This window comes from Nelumbo lutea, chromosome 4 (genome assembly GCF_056320005.1).
Source record: "Nelumbo lutea isolate HS-2025 chromosome 4, American lotus-T2T, whole genome shotgun sequence".
NCBI lineage: Eukaryota > Viridiplantae > Streptophyta > Magnoliopsida > Proteales > Nelumbonaceae > Nelumbo > Nelumbo lutea.
The window spans coordinates 12,189,921-12,210,835 of record NC_142687.1 but is presented as its reverse complement, the minus strand read 5'-3'; the positions used below and the strand labels follow the sequence as shown (position 1 = coordinate 12,210,835).

The window sequence follows — 20,915 nt, the reverse complement described above, 5'->3', positions numbered from 1 at the left end:
TTTTTAATTAATATGATGAATATATAATATTAGAAACATTCTCAAATGTTTTCAACAAAATTTTGTACTTTTTCATTTTTTGTGTTTTATCTTTTAGATGAAAGGCACATTAACTGGACAGGTGTCACATAGCTATTAGGTGCTCACTCATTGTGCTTAGTTAACGCGACTACTACATCCGACCTTGTATTAGGAACATCTCCCGATGATAGTACCATAAATGATGATATCATCATCGGGAGATGTTCTCAATACATGGCGGGGATGTGTTGTGGGACATTGTGGGGCACCCCCTTGTAGGGCGCAGATCTGAACTCCCTAGATTCAACATTTTTAAGACTTTGGATCTCCTGCCCACGAGAACTCTGCCTATGTCTACCCACAACACATTACCCCCTGTGAATTGGGAACATCTCTCTTACATAGCACTGTGTAGGAGGATGAGATGTTCTCCATGTGTGACTGCGATGTTGTGTTGGTAGACGTCAGCAGAGTTTGTGTATACAGGACTTTTATGCGTGACTGCAATGTCCTTTTATGCATGCATCATTTTCATCTTCTTGGCTTTCTATTGCCAAACAAAAAAGAACTGAAAGTCAATCTTTTGAGCTTGTCGAAAACCAAAAGAGCTAAGAAAGACACACCAAAAGCCCTTTTAGGGCTTGTTAGTTGCCTCTTAATAATGAATGTTGAAAAGAATTGGTACATTTTTAGTGGCAATCAGAGTGTTTGGTTACCACTAGGCTATGTTTGGTTTGAAGGAAAAGGTAGGGAAAGGAAGGGAAAGACATCGGGAGAAGTACCAATCATCCCAAATCAAAATTTACTAGGCCCAAAGTATAGGGGGAATGCATCCTGATCGTGAATTGATGCCAAATTCACAGGCAGGATGTGGTTTATAGGGGGTGGGGGGGGGGCTAGAATTCAGAATTCTGCATCATGTGTTTCCATACTTTTCCCAAAAGACATCCCTTACCTTTCCCTTCCTTTCCCTACCTTTTCCTTCAAACCAAACATAGCCTTATTGTTTCAGCCTTAGTGTACTATTAAGACAACAGACGTGTACTATAGCAACCATTCTACTTATTGTTTTCCAAAAGTACTCCAAAAAGTTGCTCCTATGTTATAAATTGATAAGCCCTATATGTAATAATAAAAATAATAATAGTAATTATAATAATAATAAATTAATAACTTAATAATATTATAATTATTATTAAATAATTAATCCATCGTTATATAATAAATACCTAATCATAAGAAGTTAATTATTTAAATAAACTTTAATTATTATGAATAATTAATATATTAGATACATAATGACATAATTATTAATTCTTAGTTAATTTATTAATTAAAATTTATGTAATTTGCTTATTTAACATATATATATATATATATATATATATATATATATATATATATATATATATATATTAACTATTAGATGCTCATTTCCTAAAAATTAATTAGCTAATTAGTTAACTATTTTTTATTAAAATAATCATAATAATATATTTACTAGTTATATACTTATTAAAACAATTATGTAATTAATACAATTAATAACGTTATAATTGTTTATCATACATACATATTATATATATATATATATATATATATATATATATATTGATAGATGTTCAAATCTTTAAAATATCTAAATATTTCTGTTTTTTATGAATTCTATTATTTATAAATTATTTTATATTCATTTAATTAATTTTTAATTAGTTTATTAAATAGTAAAATTAACATTCTCATATCCAGGATTAAAATGGTCTATTATCATTTTTCAAAACTCAGCATCCAAATTTCAGAACAACATTCTCTACATTTAGACTTAAAAACCAAGAAAAATTCACCAACTCCAGTACACTTTTAAAAGTGATTAATATAGTTTTAGAGTCATTTAGATATCAAACTATAGTCATCAGTACAAAAGAACAAGCTCTTTGTTCTTAAACTGATTACTTAGCCAAAAATAAAACAAGGTTTTAAGTTAGCACTCTTATTGTAGAGAGCTTTGAAGATAATATGAGAGAGCTAGAGAGCAGGGGTTACTTCCCTTTTTTCATCCTCCTCCCCTTTGGGGGGTGAGGTCTTTATATACCGGAGTCCTCGCGGGTTAGGTGGGTGAAAAGCCTCCAAACGGTAAGACTCGTCACATCCAGTCAGAACCGGGGTACGGTGGTGAACTCCTTGAGGTCGTCAGGCTGACGCTTGTGTCTGGCGGCCAAGTCGGCGCCTGGGCCGGGTTGTCAGGGTGGCGCCTGCGTCAGTCGGCAGGTCGGTGTCTGGGCCAGGTCATCAGGATGGCGTCTGTGTCAATCGACGGGTCAGTGTCTAGGCCAAGTCGTCAGGCAGGAGATCTTTCTGCGATACGCCAAACTACTCCTATACCGAACTTCTCTACAAGTGGCGAGCTGCCTATAGCGAGCTATCTGGGGGCGAACTCCCTGTGGAGTGACTAGTGGTCTACTCTTTTCTGACTTTGCCCGTGCCAGAGAAGCGACCGGGTCTTAAGTAGTAATGTGGCTCGTAGGCTTTGGAGTGACTAGTGGTCTACTCTTTTCTAACTTTGCCCGTGCCGAAGAGGCGACCGGGTCTTAAGTAGTAATGTGGCCCATAGGTTTGGCATGCATCAGCTTCGTAATGTCGGTCACCTACTCCTGCAAGAAGCTATTAGGAGCTCAACCTTCAGGGGCAGCACTACTAACTTTAGGTTGCCAGCTCACATGGGAGCCTTGGAAGGCTCGACCGGTAAGGGCGCCTATGTAGTCAATTGGCCGCCAACTCCCGCGGAAGCCACGAAGAGCTCATCTTTGTAGAGGGGACCTTTGCGGAGAGGACTGATGTGGCATTATCTGAATTGAAAGTAAGGTTGGTAGAGCTACTTAGTCCATTAGCTCCCTGCATAGTCTTTGAGTTCATAAAAAATGTAAACTATAAAGCGATAGCTAAAAAGTGAGGACTTAGCTTTGGTAAGATGAGAACTTAGCTTTTGTAGGATGAGAACTTAGCTTTTTGTAGCGTGTTCCCACAGACGGCGCAAATTGATGTAACCGTTTTCGACCACGTACCAATGTTTTGTGATGAAAAATTTTTTGGCTAAGTACCTTGTCATTTGACCCGGTGGTGGCGTGCCTTAGTGATGAGCTACTTGGTGGTGAACTGCCTACTGGCGAACTACTTGGTGGAGAACTGCCTGGGGGTGAACTTTCTGGTGGTGAACTGCCCGGTGGCGAACTGTTTGGTGGCGAACTGCCTGGTGGCAAATTGCCCGGTGGTGAACTGCTCGGTGGCGAACTGCCTGGTGGCGAGCTGCTCGGTGGCGAACTGCCTGGTGGCGAGCTGCTCGGTGGCGAACTGCCTGGCGGAGAGCTACCTGGTGGCGAACTCCCTACTAGGCGGTCGGTGAGGGACCTGCGAGAACTCCATCTTTTCCTCCTCTTTGTAGGTGGCAGGAGCTGAGGGACCTGCGAGAACTCCATCTTTTCCTCCTCTTTGTAGGCGGCGGGAGATGAGGGACCTGCGAGAATTGAATCAGAGGTCCCGGGGGTATTTTCCCGGCGGGGGCTCTCCGATGCTTAAGTTAACACTCTTATTGTAGAGAGCTTTGAAGATAATATGAGAGAGCTAGAGAGCAGGGGTTACTTCCCTTTTTTCATCCTCCTCCCCTTTGGGGGGTGAGGTCTTTATATACCGGAGTCCTCGCGGGTTAGGTGGGTGAAAAGCCTCCAAACGGTAAGACTCGTCACATCCTGTCAGAACCGGGGTACGGTGATGAACTCCTCGAGGTCGTCAGGCTGGCGCTTGTGTCAGGCGGCCAGGTCGGCGCCTGGGCCGAGTTGTTAGGGTGACGCCTGCGTCAGTTGGCGGGTCGGTGTCTGGGCCAGGTCGTCAGGTTGGCGCCTGTGTCAGTCTACTGGTCAGTGTCTAGGCCAGGTCGTCAAGCAGGAGATCTTTCTGCGATACGCCAAACTACTCCTGTACCGAACTTCTCTACAAGTGGCAAGCTGCCTATAGCAAGCTATCTGGGGGCGAACTCCCTATGGCAAGCTCTGCCAAGCTGCCTGGCTCTTTGGCGAGCTCCCTGGTGAGCTACCAAGCTCGGGGGGATGTACGCCGCCGAGTTTGTCGGTGGGCGTCTTATGGGTGGCTTGGCCGGATCATGTGCTAGGCTGGTCCAGGTCGGCCAGGTCGTGCAGGCCGCGCATCAGGCCGCACGTTGGTCGCACCAGGCCGGCCAGACTGGTGCCCGGGTGGGTCACCAACTTCGTAAGTTTGTTGGCTGGGTGTTTACCTAGTTGTCACGAGGTGCCACGTGTCACAATTTCACTAGAGGGCCAAATCTGCCCTCATCAAATAATGTTGTTGTTGTTATTAAATAATAACAATTAATTAATTCATCGTCATATAATAAATACCTAATATTAAGACATTAATTATTTTATAATTATTACTTATTTTATTAATTATTATGAGTAATTAATGAATTAATTACATAACATAATTATTAATTAATTCATTAATGAAAAGTTACGTAATTTTTTATTTTAGGAAAATTGTCCAAAACCCACCATCCTTATACCGATAAAGTTCAATGACTCAAGTTGGCCACATCAACCTAAATGCATGTTTCATGACTAAACTGCCCCTGAATGGTGATCCAAAAATGTTTGAGGGTATGATTATTGTACCTTCTATTTTCTTGTTACTTCATCTTTTCAACACCGCCCTGTTAAACAAGTTTACTCACAAAACAAATTAAACAAGGCCATTGCTGGGGCTCATGAACTGGCAATGAACTCTGGCCATACACGGTTTACTCCAATTCACGTGGCCATCACATTGATAACTAACCCAAATGGCATCCTCCCGCAAGCAGTCGTCAATGCTGGTTGTGGAGATGAGGCCGCAAACTCCTTTGAACGAGTCCTCAATCAAGCCATGAAGAAAATTTCGTCTCATCATACTGCCCCGGATGAAATCCCTGCAAGCACTTCTTTGATTAAGGTAATCAGGCGAGCCCAATCGTCGCAAAAATCTTGCGGTGATACTCATCCTGCCGTTGATCAGTTGATTCTTGATCTTCTTGAGGATTCCCAAATCAGAGATCTCCTCAAGGAGGCTGGGGTTAGTGTGTCAAGAGTGAAATTAGAGGTTGAGAAGCTTCAAGGGAAGGAAGGAAGGAAGGTTGAAAGTGCTTCCAGTGGCACCAATTTTCTGGCATTGAAGGCTTATGGTTGTGACCTTGTTGAGCAAGCTGGGAAGCTAGACCTAAGCATTGGTAGAGACGAAGAGATTCGAAGAGTGATAAGGATTCTCTCTAGAAGAACAAAGAACAATCCAGAGGTCGAAGAGGCTGAACAAAGATGTCCCAAGCAATCTTTTAGATGTGAGACTAATCGCTTTGGATATGGGTGCCCTTGTGGCTGGAGCCAAATACAGAGGAGAATTTGAGGAGAGGTTGAAAGCTGTATTGAAAGAGGTCGAAGAGGCTGAAGGGAAAGTAATTCTCTTCATTGGTGAGATCCATCTGGCTTGGAGCTGGTCAAACTGAGGGTTCCATGGATGCAACTAATTTGTTCAAGCCAATGCTTGCCAGAGGCCAGCTGAGGTGCATTGGTGCAACTACCCTTGAAGAGTATAGGAAATATGTTGAGAAGGATGCTGCTTTTGAGAGACGATTCCATCAAGTTTATGTTGCAGAGCCCAGTGTTGCAGACACAATCAGCATCCTTCGAGGATTGAAAGAAAGGTATGACGGTCACCATGGTGTTCGAATTCAAGACAAAGCTCTTGTTGTTGTTGCTCAGCTCTCTAATCGCTACATTACCGATATGTAACAAGTTCTTGTGGCTGATGAGTGGTTTTGGGGATTAAATTCAAATTTGTTTTTTTTTTTAGATTTTGGTTTATAGATTTGGTTTCAAATTGGGGTTTTAATTAATGTATCTTTTGCTCTGTTTAGGACGTCATCTACCCAATAAGGCAATTGATCTGGTTGATGAAGCTTGTGCATATGTGAGTCCAACTTGATAGCCAACCTGAAGAGATTGATAACCTTGAAAGAAAGAGAATCCAATTGGAAGTTGAGATGCATGCTCTTGAGAGAGAGAAGGACAAAGCAAGCAAAGCCCGTCTGGTCAGTTATCTGTTATTTGAATGCTCACTTCTTTCAATACTTCGACTGCTGACTCATTTGCTACTAAATTACAACCACTGGTAATGAAATATAGAAAGGAAAAAGAGAGGGTAGATGAGATACGTAGATTGAAGCAAAGGCGTGAGGAGCTTATGATCAGTTTACAAGAGGCTGAGAGAAGAATGGACCTAGCTAGAGTTGCAGACCTGAGAATGGACCTGCTTCTCAGACGAAGAGAGAAGCAGCGGCTGATGGAGGAAGAAAGTAGCGGCCAATGCTTTCTCATTGTTAGCGTTTTGGGTTGAAGAATGACGGGGTAATTTTGGTATATTGCAAAATGGACCGAATATAATCAAGGGTAAAATAGTAAATTAATGATGTGTGTTAGTCAAGTTACCATTATCTGGCTGACGTGGTGAGATTTGGACATTTTGAAAAGTTGTGGTAAATTTAAGAGAATTCATAAAAAGTGATGGTGGGTTTTGGACAATTACCTTTATTTTAAATATATCTATAATATATATAAAAGTGAGAATGTAGTATGAAATTTTTCTTGGACTAAAATTATCCTCTATTTATTTATTTGATAAAGGGTATGAAAATCATTTTATTACAACTTTAATGCCAATATATGGCTACTAAAATGCCCATATTTGTTTATTTATAACATCTCTAATTGTAAAGATTAAAAATGTAACTTCAATTATTACTTTTCACCTCATTTAATCCATTTTCATTGAGTCTTATACTTAAAAGTATTAACTCTCATTTTCTCTTATTAAATCATATATTTTAAGTTATTTTTACCAATAAATGATACTAATTAGATCTATGTCAACATTTTTTACAATATAAACCCATATATTTTAAAACTGGTTAAAAAACAAAAGCATTTATCTAAGTGATGGTTAAGTAATTCAACCATTCAAATCAAATTGAAAAACCTATGAAGTAGTAGTTAGGTAATAAAATTTTTAAAATAGAAATAAATATAGAAAATTACAAAAATGTAAAAAAATTAGACACATTTATGATACATTTATTAATCAAACTAAAGAAATAAGTGTCATAAAAAGAAATATTTTTTATTGATAATGAAAATGAAGTACAAACTTTAGAACTGACTAAAAATGAAATTATTTTACTATTTGGCACAGATCAATAGTTCAACTTTTAGGTCAAATGTATTAACATTTAATGTCATAAATAAATAATAAAATATAAAAATACATAAATGTTACAAGAAACATTCAGGCACATATATTAATTAATTATCATATAAAAGTAAGTGTGACATACCGGAATTATTTTTACACAAAAATATAAAAAAGTAAAGAAAAAATTGAACGCATCTATAATTCTATATTTACACTACTATTAAAGATATAAATAAGATTGTAGAACTTTCTTTTAACTAAAATACTTATTTTTGAATTTAATCTCTATTTAATTTTGATGTTTAAATTGTAAATTGAACTACTACTTTTCACCTCATTTAATTCTCTCTTTTTAAATCTTACATTTTTTATAAATGAATAGAAAAAACACCAAAAAGATAAAATATTATAAAAAGAAGAATCTAACCAAGCAGGTAGACCAGCAATGATACTTGAAACTTCATAACTCGATCTAATTATCACGTGTTTAGATGAGGTGTTTATATAATCAAATTTGGATTTTGCAATATGCATCCGGTTAATAATAAAAAGAAAAAAAAAACATATAAAATCAAAAAAAATACGCATTTATAGCAACTTTTTATGGTAGTGATTCCCTTTGTGGTCATCTTTTTATAAAACATTGATGATGAAAGAAAACATCCACTAATCTACATGAAAATAAACATAAAGGCTCAGTTTGGAAAGAGTACAAATACAAATATGTACAATACATATATATACAAAATAATGTAAAATATAAGATTTTGCATTCTATAAATTTGTATTTGTACTCTTTCCAAATTGAGCCAAAGGCTCTATTTTGAAGTGATGCAAATGAAGTATAAATCGCAGTTCAGGGTAAATTTACACTCTAGTTCATTTTTGCTTGTATTTGGCAACATTACATTTATGCATTGACAAATGACAGACCAATGCATATTTACATTGATAATAAGATGTAAAAGCACATCAATAAAAAAGAAGTAAGTTTGCATTAATGTGGGCTTTTGACAAAAAAAAAGCATATGCTTTATTGGAATTCATGTTTGCATCCATTATAACTAAAAGTCTATTTGGTAAGAAGGTAAATTTGTCAGTGCAAAACTAACCCAATTTTACAACTTATATGAATCGTTTTACACTCTATATATTTGCATTGTTTGATGAACAACTAAAATGACACGCACCCCTAAACTCAATAAATTCGGTCATGTATAACATCACCTGTTCATTTTGATAGACAATGAGTGGTGCATATATAAGCGCATACTGTCTAACCTCATCTCCAACACTCATACACTCATCCAAACACATGGAGAGGATCCAAATGTTTTATAGTTCAACACAGATACCCTAGGACCATAAAGAGTTTTTGTTGTTTTCCGAATTCTTAAAAGTGATTTAGCTATCAGACATTTGGGGAGGGAAACGTGACATTGACATTGATATGCAATGCAGCAATGGGTGGTAAATAAGATCCACGGCGGAGGGGGAACCATACCAAATACCTACATATGAATCCGGATCTACTCCTCACACCCAAATCACAGCATGACCTGAGTCCTCACCATACATCGTAAACATCTCCTGTATATTTATTATTCATGGGCAAATATATGGCTGTGAGGTCGGTTGGTATAAGTAACAGATTTCAATTCACCGCAGAGAGTCTGCATTTCCACAGATTTAATCACGTGCCTCCTATTATGGAGGGATATTGAGTGATAATGTCAACGATCAGTTCATCAACAACCTATTTAATTTGATGTTTGCACATGGTGTGGTAAGGCTAGGTGTGGAGCTCTAATTGAATTAAGGCTCAAATTATAAATATGATACGAGTTTCGGTTGTATTGTATCGGTATTTAGAAATGGTCGAAATTCTATTTTTTTTAGTTTTTTTTTAAATTTTGGTTTTTTAGGAAGTTTTTAACATGCTTTTTATTATTAAAAAAATTGGGGGTACGAAACACCTAGAAACAGGCGTTTCAGACTGTATCTTTTTCAAAAGATACGATACGATATGCCCCATATCAGATGTATCATATCGATACTTTGAATCATGATTAAAAGGCGAAGAAAGGTGATGGTGCACGATCTGATTACTCCTACTGGATGTCCTGTTGTAGGTGAATTTGATTTGATGGTGCTATCATCCATCACAGGACTGCAATGGCTTCAAATTCATCGCAGTTCCATGGCGAGTTATAGACTCGTCATAGGCTTGCCACTCCCAACCAGTGGGAGTATATTCAAATAGAATCTTATCCTTTGGATGTGAATCTATTTTGAATATTAAATTTTACTAATAAATTAAACTAAAATTGTTGAAATGTTATGTATTATTGATAAAAATGAACTATGAGTCTATGACTGATTATCTGATCTCGTATATTATTAATTAAATGAATTGTATATAAAATTATAAAAGCGAAATTAAAATTGTTTTTTTTTATTTGAAAAGAGGTAAAGCATTCTATTAAACAACGTTTTAAAAAATGATTCAGAAATGGAATCGTTCTGGCCACCGATTTTCAAGTCAATGGTTCGACTGTCCAGTTCAAACGGACAGCCTGTTCTGATAGTAAAATTAAAAAATAATTAAAAATTAAAAAAAAAAGTCAAAAACCGTTGAACGGATCAACGGTTCAACCGCACATCTGGGTTTTTTACCAGATTCTGGATTTTGGGTAAAACGAAATCGGTTGTATAAAGTAAAGGATACCCGAAATGGGCCTAATCCCACCAAAAAAACAAAAGGATGGGCCTTTGAGTGTGAAGTTTTGAATTTTTGTTTTTGTTTTTGCCTAAGATAATTCAGATTGGCCGCATGCAATGGTTGTATAAAAGGTTGTCAGCCAATTGTCCACGCCAATCATTAAACAGGGCACACAATTAAGTCACGTCATATTTATAATCAATCAGCCAACATTTTATGTGAGTGAATTTTTGTTTTTGTTTAGGATAACTTGGATTAACTGAACACGATGGCCGTATAGAATGCTGTGGAACCAATGATAAAACCCCACCTCAGTCATAGAAGCCCTATGTATTCTGACTAGTATTATCTTTGGTTCCACGGCCCATTAAGACTTTATTTGACATTACTTATTTCAAGGAAATTTCTCCTTTTTTTAGTTTAAAACTCAATGCTTATAAATCCTTATAATAAGTAATACCAAATGCAACCTAAACATTTAACGTTAAATTCTGACTCTGGTCAACGAAAATTGCACCCCTAAACCAAAGTCATTAGAATGAATCGATCTAAAGAAGAAAGACTCAAACGACCCAAGAAGCCAAAAAGCGGGCTGACCAAGAAAATCGATAGAGAGGGAGTTGTTATTCAATCACTGACTGATTGATGCAGTTAGGGGTGATCATTTCTAGCCCAGCCCGGAAGCCATGTCCTCATGACCTCAAGTCCAAACCCACCTGGAAAACTTCAGGCCCAAAAACCGATCTTGGGCCTGGCCCTCAACATAAGAAAACTCTGGGCTGAAGGGATTCCTCTCTTCCTGTTTCAGGCTTTGGGATAATGTGCTTCATAAATCTGGTGGGTAGCACAACCCCAAGTCCCCAATCATCTTAAAAGGTCAATAATGCTTAAAAAGTAAATTGAAAAAGGATGTTGAGAATGAATGGTCTTAATTTATCAACAAAATATTTAACACTTCTTTTATCTAGACCGGACACAAACTCGAATGCACACTGGGTCAAGGTTTTGCCACGACCCAAAAATGACATAGAAAAACCAGCTCATCTCTTGGCTTGTTCTGGATTTGTTGCTTTTTTTTCTTTTGTGTGTGTGTATTAGAGAGTGTTCTTCCTGAGTGGGCTGTAGAAGATGACAGAAGTGATGGTTGTATTATACTGGCCTCACACCAATCTATCCCTTACCACATCCGCAAAAGGCTGAGAGTATGTGTCACATTTAGATATTGAAATTAAGTATGTGTTTGATTTTGTGGGCGTTTATTAAATAAACGTTACTTTAAACATTTGTTGTTATTGTTGTTAGGTTGGACATTTCAAATAACATCCCGTAAAGTTATTTTTCACACAAGCATTTCGTTCACCCAATACTTTTTGCATATAAATCAAAAAACATTTCTATTTTTTAATGTTTTTTGATAAATATTAAAATCAAACAGTGGTTTTACGACAATAAACGTTTATGTAATGGCATTTTTTCCCATCAACCCCCATAAAACCAAACATAACCTAAAAGGCCACACATCGGCACATCTTGTTGTAGGTGTGTGAGATTAATTAGCAGCCTTCCTTTTGAAAATAAATTGCCACAGGGGTATTATTTCTGAGACATATGGTAATTATGAAGTTGCTGTGTTAGTAGCCTCATAGCCTGAAGCTAAAGGAAAAATAATAATAATTAAAGAAAGAAAGACTGCATTAAAGAAAATGTCACACCCATCGAAATTGAATTGATTGAATATGGGACTTTGCTAGCTATATAATGTTAAGAAATATTTGATTGAACAAAGATATTTACAGTCCTGGAGAACATAGCTACTAACTGCATCAGATTCAGTAGTTAGTGGGGATTCTTCCCATTGCACACCAACCATTGTATATATGTTCAATACCCCTTGTAGTGTTGCAATTCAGCTATTGCCGCCTCTACTGAATGGAGATCAATGGCCGGGCTGCTGCCTTATTTATATTACTTTTGTTTTGGCCAATAGCCACAGCCCGGATCACCTGCCAAAGAAATACACTCCAACACCCTACCAACAGGATCTGACACCACACATCACATACATGATGATGGGTGGGCCCCACTTTCATGGTGAGATATGCGGTGTTTGGTAGGGTGTTGGAAGGTGTATTGTTGGCAAAGGAGATCCCAATTACACTGTTGTAGCCAGCAGGCAGCAGCAGATCTATATATTTACTTATTTCAATTCAAGCATAATTACGAAGTTTACGACGTTCTCTTGCAGACTTCATCTAGAAACCGGTCTAAAGTGCGCCAGGAGGACCCACCTTCATCTATGGCCAATTTAGCTGTTTTCGAAATCTCCATCATCTTCTTCCTCGCCTTCTCTCCGTCTTCCCCCTCCATTAATTCTTTCACCATCTTCTCTACCATCTCTGACTCCATAAAACCTCGAACTGAGCCGTTGTTTCCAACAACTCTCAGACCCATGCCCATCTCGTCCACCACCAACCTTGCATTCAAGTATTGGTCCGCCATCAGCGGCCAAGCTAAGATGGGCACCGATGCACAGATACTCTCCAGAACCGAGTTCCAACCACAGTGGCTTATGAACCCATTTACGCTTTGGTGCTCCAGTATCTCCCTCTGATTGACCCACTCGCTCACGACTAGCCCTCTGTCCTTAACCCTCTCCTCGTATACATCGACCAGGAATTTCACTTCCCTGGATTTGATCACCCATAAGAAACTCACATTAGACCTCTCCAGCCCCTCTGCAATCGCCTGAAATTGCTCCTGCGAGATCTCAGCCTGGGTTCCAAATGCAACATACAAGACAGACCGCCCCTCTGCCGACTTGTGGTCGAGCCATTGCATCCATGTCGGCTTCTGGTTCTGGAGGGGCTGGGCCGTCGGAGGTTCGACCAAGCAAAGAGGTCCCACACACCAAGCCTTGGTGTTCTCATGCTCCCGATCCCAGTATTCTATAAATCTTGCCTCCAGCTCGCAGAAGCTGTTGACCACTATACCCTGGCTTTGGGAATCCGCTATGCCTTCCTCTACAATAAATTCGTAATGGGGACCGCTGGGCTCAGCCATGTCAAAGGGGTGAGTGAAATCGTTCTTAGTGAATTTGAGCCAAGGGAAATCAGGAAAGGTAAAGGGCTCGTCGTCTGATTTGGCATTTGCGATGAATCGATTATGAATCACGGCATGGAAGATGCTCGCAGCGAAGTTGTTCATCCCATAGAATATCGCCCTGGGTATTCCGAACTTGGACGCAGACTTTTGTGTCCAGGAAAGGAAGCCGTCAGAGATAATGCAGCTGACGCTTGGAAGACTTTGGAGAACTTGTTCAAAGTCTGGCTGCATCAATCTGGTGGCTTTAGCAAAGGGGACGAAGAGAGTCATAGACGGAAGTCGATCGGTGCTCTCGACTCCCGGTGGGATTTCGGGAGCATTTTCTGGGAATTTGAGCTCCACGACGTGAACCAACGAGGAGTCTGTGTTGGAGAGATGTTGACGGATAAATGGAGAATTTGCCGGGGTGGTGAAGAAGGTGACGGAGACACGGCGGAGGAAGAGGAGGCGAGCAAGGTGGAGGAGTGGGATCATGTGGCCTTTGGACATGAAAGGAAAGAAAATGATATGAAAAGATGACTGCTGATTATTAGAATCCATCACTTATTTGTTCTTGTTTTTCTGACTCGTCGGTGTTCATGCAAATTTACATATAGCAATTACCATTACAATTGCAGACGTCAAGGTTTTATGTTGATTCATGACAAACGAATTTTGGTAGCTTAAGTCGTGAGCTTTGCCGTATAATCCTGAGCTTTTTTGCACAGTAGTAATAAAAACGAATGGCTTGGCGCACTCCGGAATCGGAATATATTGTTGCCGCTCCGGCGGTTGAACGGTTCTTCCTTAATAAATGAAAAGTGAAAACGGATGTATGAAGGGTCTACCTTTTCTTCCTGTTTTCATCACCAGCTTCATTCCGGCTTTGAAGGAAATCTCTTGGCACGTACTCGAAAGTTGAAAGTTAGTTAGGTAACCGCTGTTTAGTGCATTTTGCTACGACACTGTCGTGGCCCAGGGCATAAGCCAACAGAAAATCATGACCCTCCATTCTGTAATTTTCATTAGACGTTTTCCATCCTCCTGTTTAAACATACAATGGACATACTCACTCATAATTGTTCAAAAACTGTTCACTAATAACTGATAAAATATAAATTATTTTGTTTAAAAATACTGCCACGTGATATGTTTACTTGTTTATTAATGGCAACAAATTAAGGACTTTGATTTAGTTGTTTGAGCGCAGGGTTAAGAGTGTCATAACAAATGCGGGTTGAAAAGAAAATAGTACTAAGGGATGCTCACGGTTCGGTTGACTTATTTTTTAACCGGTAATCAAAACCAAATTGAAGCTATTGGTTAACCATCGGTTTTTTATTATTTATAATATATTATAAAAAATATAAATATATAATAAATTACTAAATATATATAATATTATATTTTAAATAATATATTATACATTATAAATATATACATATTTATTAATTTATAGTGTATAGAAAATATAAAATATATATAAATATATGTATACCAATCGGTTTGGTTAATCACCGGTTTTCTATTTTGGTAACCAAAACCAAACCGGTACCTTTGATTTTTAATTAAAATACCAAACTGAAACTAATGAGGGGTGATTTGGCCCGACCTACTCATATACAAACACGTGGATGTGACCTGCTGATTGGACCTTGACTCAGCACTTTCTAGAAGCCGACCAATTGTCTCCGAGCTCTTCGAGATCACATCGCACGACTATAGGTCTTATCCCTATCTTGCTCAGATCGGACGGACTCAATAAGCCTTATCAAATAGCATGAAATCCTCCTAGTGCGGAACAGACTCCTAACAGCACAAGCCGAAGATCTCGAAGGCATTTCGTGAAACCCACGACAGTTCATCTATTTAAGGGCACCAACCTCAACGACATAAGGTATGCGCGATTTACTGCTTACTAGCACTCTTGCATTCGAGATTACTAGCTCGCACATCCAAGTACTGATTTAAGCATCAGAGTGCCCATGTCGAGTAAACTACCCCGAGTCTTCTGAGCTTCTTTCTTTTGCAATTTGACCGCCCAACTAAGCAATTGACGTCCAAACTGCCATTCAATTAGGAGCAATCAAATCGCACTCCTTCAGAAACCAAACTGATAGATTAGATTAATCAAAATTTTCTATTTGATTTCAGTCGATTCGGTTTTTCTTGCTCACCCCTAGAAATCAGAAAAACAAGAAAAGACTAGACTAACTACTCGAGCAATTTTGGTGTCTGAACATGGACAATTGTAAAACCAAAATGGGCGAGTTTTAGTTTAAGAGCCGTAGAGATTTAATGGGAACCAGAGGATAGGAACAAATAGGCCGGATCCGATCCAAATAGATTGAATTTGTCATGTTTATTGGATTAGATTTGTCTTTGGTGTTTATTGGATTAGATTGGGGTCATTGGACCATAGCAAATATAAACCTTTGTATTACGGTTTTTTATTTGGAGAAACATAAAGAATTTTGTTTCAGCCGGGAACATCTCGCATGAATAAAATTTAAAAGGGATAAGTGGACTGTAATTCTCCTCAGAAATCTGAAATTACAGCCAGTCTATTAGTAGTCCCCTATAAATCACATCTGACTGAGGATTTAGCATCAATCCACGGTCAGCGTTCAGTTTACCTTTAGAAATTTTAGCTCCACCCTAGGGGTGGATTGAACAGTTAAAACCCCAATTTAAAATTAGAAACGTTTCAGATGCACCATTGAAAGAGACCAGATCTGCTCTTCACAGAGGGTGCCTCACACACACATCCTACCATGCATTGGGAATATCTCCCTTACTTTTAAGTTATTATTCACAGGAGATGTTTCCAATACAGGGTAGATGTGCATGTAAGGCGCCCAAAAGCGGCTTCTGATGTTCTAAGTTGGGCCCCACACAGCAGAAGCTGTGTTTGGTAAAAATCCAGAAAGTTGATTATCGTGTTAACAAAGGAACACAGCTGAAATAGAAAGCATTACCAGGTAGCTTGTCTGGAACACAGGTGCTCAATCAGTATGGCTGAATCAACACACCTCGACTCCAACGCAGAATCCGTCACAAATGGGTTCTAACTTCCAAGATTTTGCCTTGCTAAATTGTGAACCCATCACTATCCAGTGTAAGTGTATTTATGGATTGGCTATTGATCGGCCTGAATTGAGCATGAAAATAAGGAATACTTCCCCAAGTAACAAGTTGAGCCAGATATTGAGGCCCAAAGAACTGGTCTACACTACACAATTTGGTAACTTGAGGTAATTTTTCTCCCTAGGATATTGATCCATTAAAGCAAGGACCATGGCCCATGGGGGTGTTAATGTCACTCCCAGACTTGAACAATTTATTAGAACATTCGCAGAGCACAATTTAGAACATTCGCAGAGCACAATGTATTTGATAGTGATTTATCTATAAATCAATAAGGTATTATATTGCAAGCATGGCCGAAAGGGCATGTTGGTTAAATTAATTTTATTTTATGCAGAATTTGAGGGGCTGCATCCAATTTCTGAAATTGGAGGAGGATTTGATCTCCTACTATAGATGGAAAACTAAGTGAACTATAAAATTTGTCAACATGGTTTTATTTTTGAGTCACCCAATTTCATCAACCATGACAAGTAATTGCAAAGAAATCCAGCAAATTAAAACGGTCAATTTAAGAGATTGCAAGGAAACCAACCAAAGATTGACAATTTCTGAAGGAGATTGAATCAAAATGAACTAATAATAGCAGATATCTGTTTCCTTGCAACATGAAGAACCTTGAAAGCCAAACAGTTTGCAAACCCAAGGATTCAAAATCCACCTAAATAGGGAAATGAACCAAGAGTATCTGATCTCATGTCATGTGTGTCTGTATACTTAACAGAGTAACAGACAACAGGAACATCACTTGGTGTGCATGTATATCTCTGTTGGTATTCTAAAAAGCAAGTTCTGTAGCCAAGGTGTGCAAGGGAGCTGGATTGGAGCTCAATTGAAGCCCGACCTCAACTGGCTGTGTCTCCAACACTTCGCTTCCAACCTCAATAGAATGACTACTTTCTTCACCCATGACCATGCTGACCTTCTGATCAGAGTCGACGCTGGTTCGACAAATAGGGCAAATGGGTGTCTTCAACAACCATGAATCCACACAATTAGCATGGAAGCTGTGCCTGCAAGGAAGTAGTCTACACTTGTCTCCCACCTTGAAGTTCTCCAGGCAAACAGCACAGTCTACTGGACTACTGCCCTTCTCTCTTGCTTTGAAATCAAAGCAAGGAAGCCTATCCAAATCATCAAGCGACATGCTGTTAGTTCCACCATTGTTGGCCCTCTCAACCATGGTGTCTCCCATCAACCCTCTCCTGAAAGCCCTCCCAACAATACAAACATGAATGAAGACCAAAAAACTAATGCCCACAAATAACAATATTACAGAGAAGACAACTGCCATCACTATAATCTGTGTTGCAATTTCCACAGCCTTGTTAGTCATTAAAAGTCTCCCTGAACGCTGAAACTTCAGCTTGTCATTCCAACCATCACCTACAAAGCACAAATTCTCGCTCTTCCATTCTTTTTAAGCAATACCCAGTTACACTCACTCCCATTCAATTCTCCTTGGAATACCCTGAACCAATTTTGTGATCCAACCTCACCGAAAAACGTTATCATGAAAGCAAAATCCATGACTACACAACCAGTTCTATCTACCTCCTCTGAATCCCATGGAAAAATAACAATCCTCCATCATAGCCCAATTTGTTCCACATACAGCAGCTTAAAACACAAGGGGTCTAGTAGTGATCCATGGTTATGAAGTTAAAAGAAACAGATGTTCACATGTTAACAGAATATTCAAGAAAAATGATAGAATGGAAGCAGAAAACCCGACTTACATACAGATGTTCCCTTTGATCTGGAGATAGCAGAGTTCAAGAGAAACCGGTGGAGATTTGCAATTACAGGCGGCGTGGTTCTGTTATCCTGTTATTTTAATAATGAGAAATTGCTGCCAAGCATCAGTAGCTCACCAACAACATCGAGATGGAATTATGAATATATTTAATGTCTAGTGGGAGGAGGTTTAATCTTTCTGATGGAGTGGGTGGAGAAGGAACCAAAAAGAACAGGTGGAGAGTGTGTATAGTCATGGAAAGATTGAGAACCGACTCTTTTTCTTTTAAATTATCCTTGTTTTTCTTTTTAAAAGTACCCGATGAGTCTTTTCAGTCCTCCTTGATGTGTCAAGAGAGGTATGGGAGATGAACAGACCAAGAATCCAAGATTGCCTTGGTTCAATAAAACAAAGCAAAATAACTTACAGGGTGTAAGAAATTATAAATAAATCAAGAACTTTTCTCCGGTAATAAGGATGTCAAAACGAAATCATGGGAATGCAGTTTTGTGAGCAACAAAGAACAAACCATCTCAACTACCAAAGAATAATCTATCCAAATTTAAAACAAACTACCAAAGAATAAAAGAAAGAACAACCTATCTCTCTGTCACACTCATGTTGAGCACATCTCTCATCTGGTTCATCCAATGGGCTCCCAGGATTCAGAACATCTATGTCTATTGCAGAAGAGCTCAATTTGTAAACGATAATATATTAGATTTGATCAGTAGCTCATCCCTGATCACTTTGTGCTTTTAATAGAGAACCCACTTATTCGTTGAAGACAAAAATCTCAACTCACAAGGAACGTATATTGTTGCATCTTTTGGCTGTCTGGTAGCTTGGCCTCACTCTTTGTCTCTTTACATGTGTAGTTATATCACTTCTCGATAAATTAATGGATAAACAAGACAAACCGTACTTCACGTAGACGGAACACTTCAAAATTAGAGCGGAGGAGGCGTCGGGCTCAAAGGGAATCTATGAATTCTTCACTGCCTACCCTTATCTTTATAGATGAAAGAATCCAGCTTTATCTAAAAAAATGGATTCACAGTTTGACACTAAACCTATTTGAAAGCCGTGTGTTGGGTTTTTCATTTGAATTGAGAAATTAAATAGAGGAGGGACAAGAGAGCGAATCTCAAGGAAGAAATGGTTCTAGAGTGAAAAGGAAAAAAGTAGAAGGAAATCTAGGTATTAAAAAAAATAAGGTGGAATGTTGTAATTGGTTATATGGTAGAAAGAAAAGACAGAGAGAAGGACGAAAATATGAAAATGATAGAAACATTGAAACATCACAAGTCACACGCGTGATCTTAAATGTTAATTAAATTTCTCAATTTTTTTTAAAAAACATTAAAAGAATAAAGCCCATGCACACAGCACAGGCATGACTAATTAATTTTAAAGCTTAATACTTTAATAGAGAATGACCCCGTACTAAGTATGGGGCTAGTATTTTTTGATAATTTTTATTTTGTTTAAGCAAAAAATGTCTAATTTTTTATTATTATTTCTTTATTTTTTTAAAGATTATTTGTATTATAATATTTAGTTAATTAATTATTGTTATTATTATTAAGTATTTAATTTATGATTTTATTATCATAATAATTATTATAATTAAAATTTTTACTGTAAAAATTTAAAGATTAATCAAAATGTAATATTTACTCAATTATTTAATTAAAGATTTAATATTATTTTTAATTAGTAATGGTGATGATTATTTTCTTATATTCTTATTAATAATCAGTATTTAATTATTGAATATTATTGTTATAATAGATTTTCTAATTACACTAAATTTTGATAATTTACATAACTTTAATGCACAATCAGTTTTTGAACCACAGGCTCTTAATTAAGATTAAAATTCAAATTTGTTTGTGACTGAAAGTAACAATTTGACAGTTTTTTAAGGAGTGGATGCTGTTCAATTAAATTTTAGGATGCCATGTGTTTGAACAGAAGGGATTGTCACATAACTTTAATGCGCAATCAGTTTTTGATCCGCAGGGTTCTTAATTAAGATTAAAATTCAAATTTGTTTGTGGCTGAAAGTAACCATTTTGATAGTTTTTTAGGAGTGGATGAACCCACTTCTGGGATGCTGTTTAATTAAATTTTAGGATGCCACGTGTTTAAAAGGAGAGAATTGTTGCCTAACGACCTTTCTTTAATATATAGATAATAGAATTGAAGAGGGTCATCTTCAATTATTTAGGCCCATTCATTCGCCGCAGGGATAAGCTGGTTAACTGGATAATTGATCATGATCTCTGCATTCCTATGTTGTTATATTAGATTACACAGTAGGTGAATTTTTCAGAAAATACCCTCCTAGAAGGCGGATAAATTGCTTATGCACGCACTGATTACGGCCTCTCCCTCCCACCTCTCCATTAGTAACCTGTTGAGGCCAAGAACACTGTAACAGAAATAATCCGGGCAAGTGAAAACTACATACGCAGGTAAGTGAAAAAATGAACGGTGAGTAGATGCCCAGTGCTAAAAGGTTCTCTTGTTATTCTCTTGTTATCACACATACACATTTTTGTTTGTGCTATGGAGGAGAGATTCTCTGATTCAGGATATTTAGCCTATATCAAATGAAAAGTACGTGAAATTCAGTCAATTTTAACAAAGGCATACAACGGTGGTCTCAAGTCCTAAGCCCATCAATACACAAAACCCATACAAACATGTCTGAGTCTGACCAAAGATGGCATTTCTTTAGTCTTTCGATTAGTATTAAATAATTAATAATTATAGTCACCAAATCCTCCTACTTTTTGTTTTGATATGGTGTGAGGGCACCAAATCCTCCTACTTTAGTAGATATTCTAGACTTGAAAGGCCCACTTCAAGCAAAAGACATAAAAGGTCATTTCAGAGTTAAGGCCATGGATC

The 20,915-nt window shown here is 37.9% G+C and overlaps 1 long non-coding RNA gene and 2 pseudogenes across 3 annotated transcripts; 1 reads left to right on the top strand and 2 right to left on the bottom strand.

The window, feature by feature from the left end:
- Positions 1–848: 848 nt before the first annotated feature.
- LOC148853949 (chaperone protein ClpB1-like) lies at positions 849–6,492 on the top strand (annotated as a pseudogene).
- A 5,295-nt stretch (positions 6,493–11,787) lies between these two features.
- On the bottom strand, positions 11,788–13,932 carry LOC148853948 (UDP-glycosyltransferase 90A1 pseudogene; annotated as a pseudogene). Its single transcript, XR_016113387.1, has one exon. The product of XR_016113387.1 is annotated as a UDP-glycosyltransferase 90A1 pseudogene (transcript).
- Positions 13,933–16,799: 2,867 nt separating this feature from the next.
- LOC148853947 (uncharacterized) lies at positions 16,800–18,779 on the bottom strand. Of its 2 annotated transcripts, none has more exons than XR_016112571.1 (3): positions 18,596–18,779; positions 18,002–18,085; positions 16,800–17,895 (listed from the first exon to the last, which is right to left on the bottom strand). It is a non-coding gene; the product is annotated as an uncharacterized LOC148853947 (long non-coding RNA). The 2 variants fall into 2 exon arrangements; XR_016112572.1 differs by having other exon boundaries at positions 17,759–17,895; positions 17,998–18,085; positions 18,596–18,733.
- Between the last annotated feature and the right edge of the window lie 2,136 nt (positions 18,780–20,915).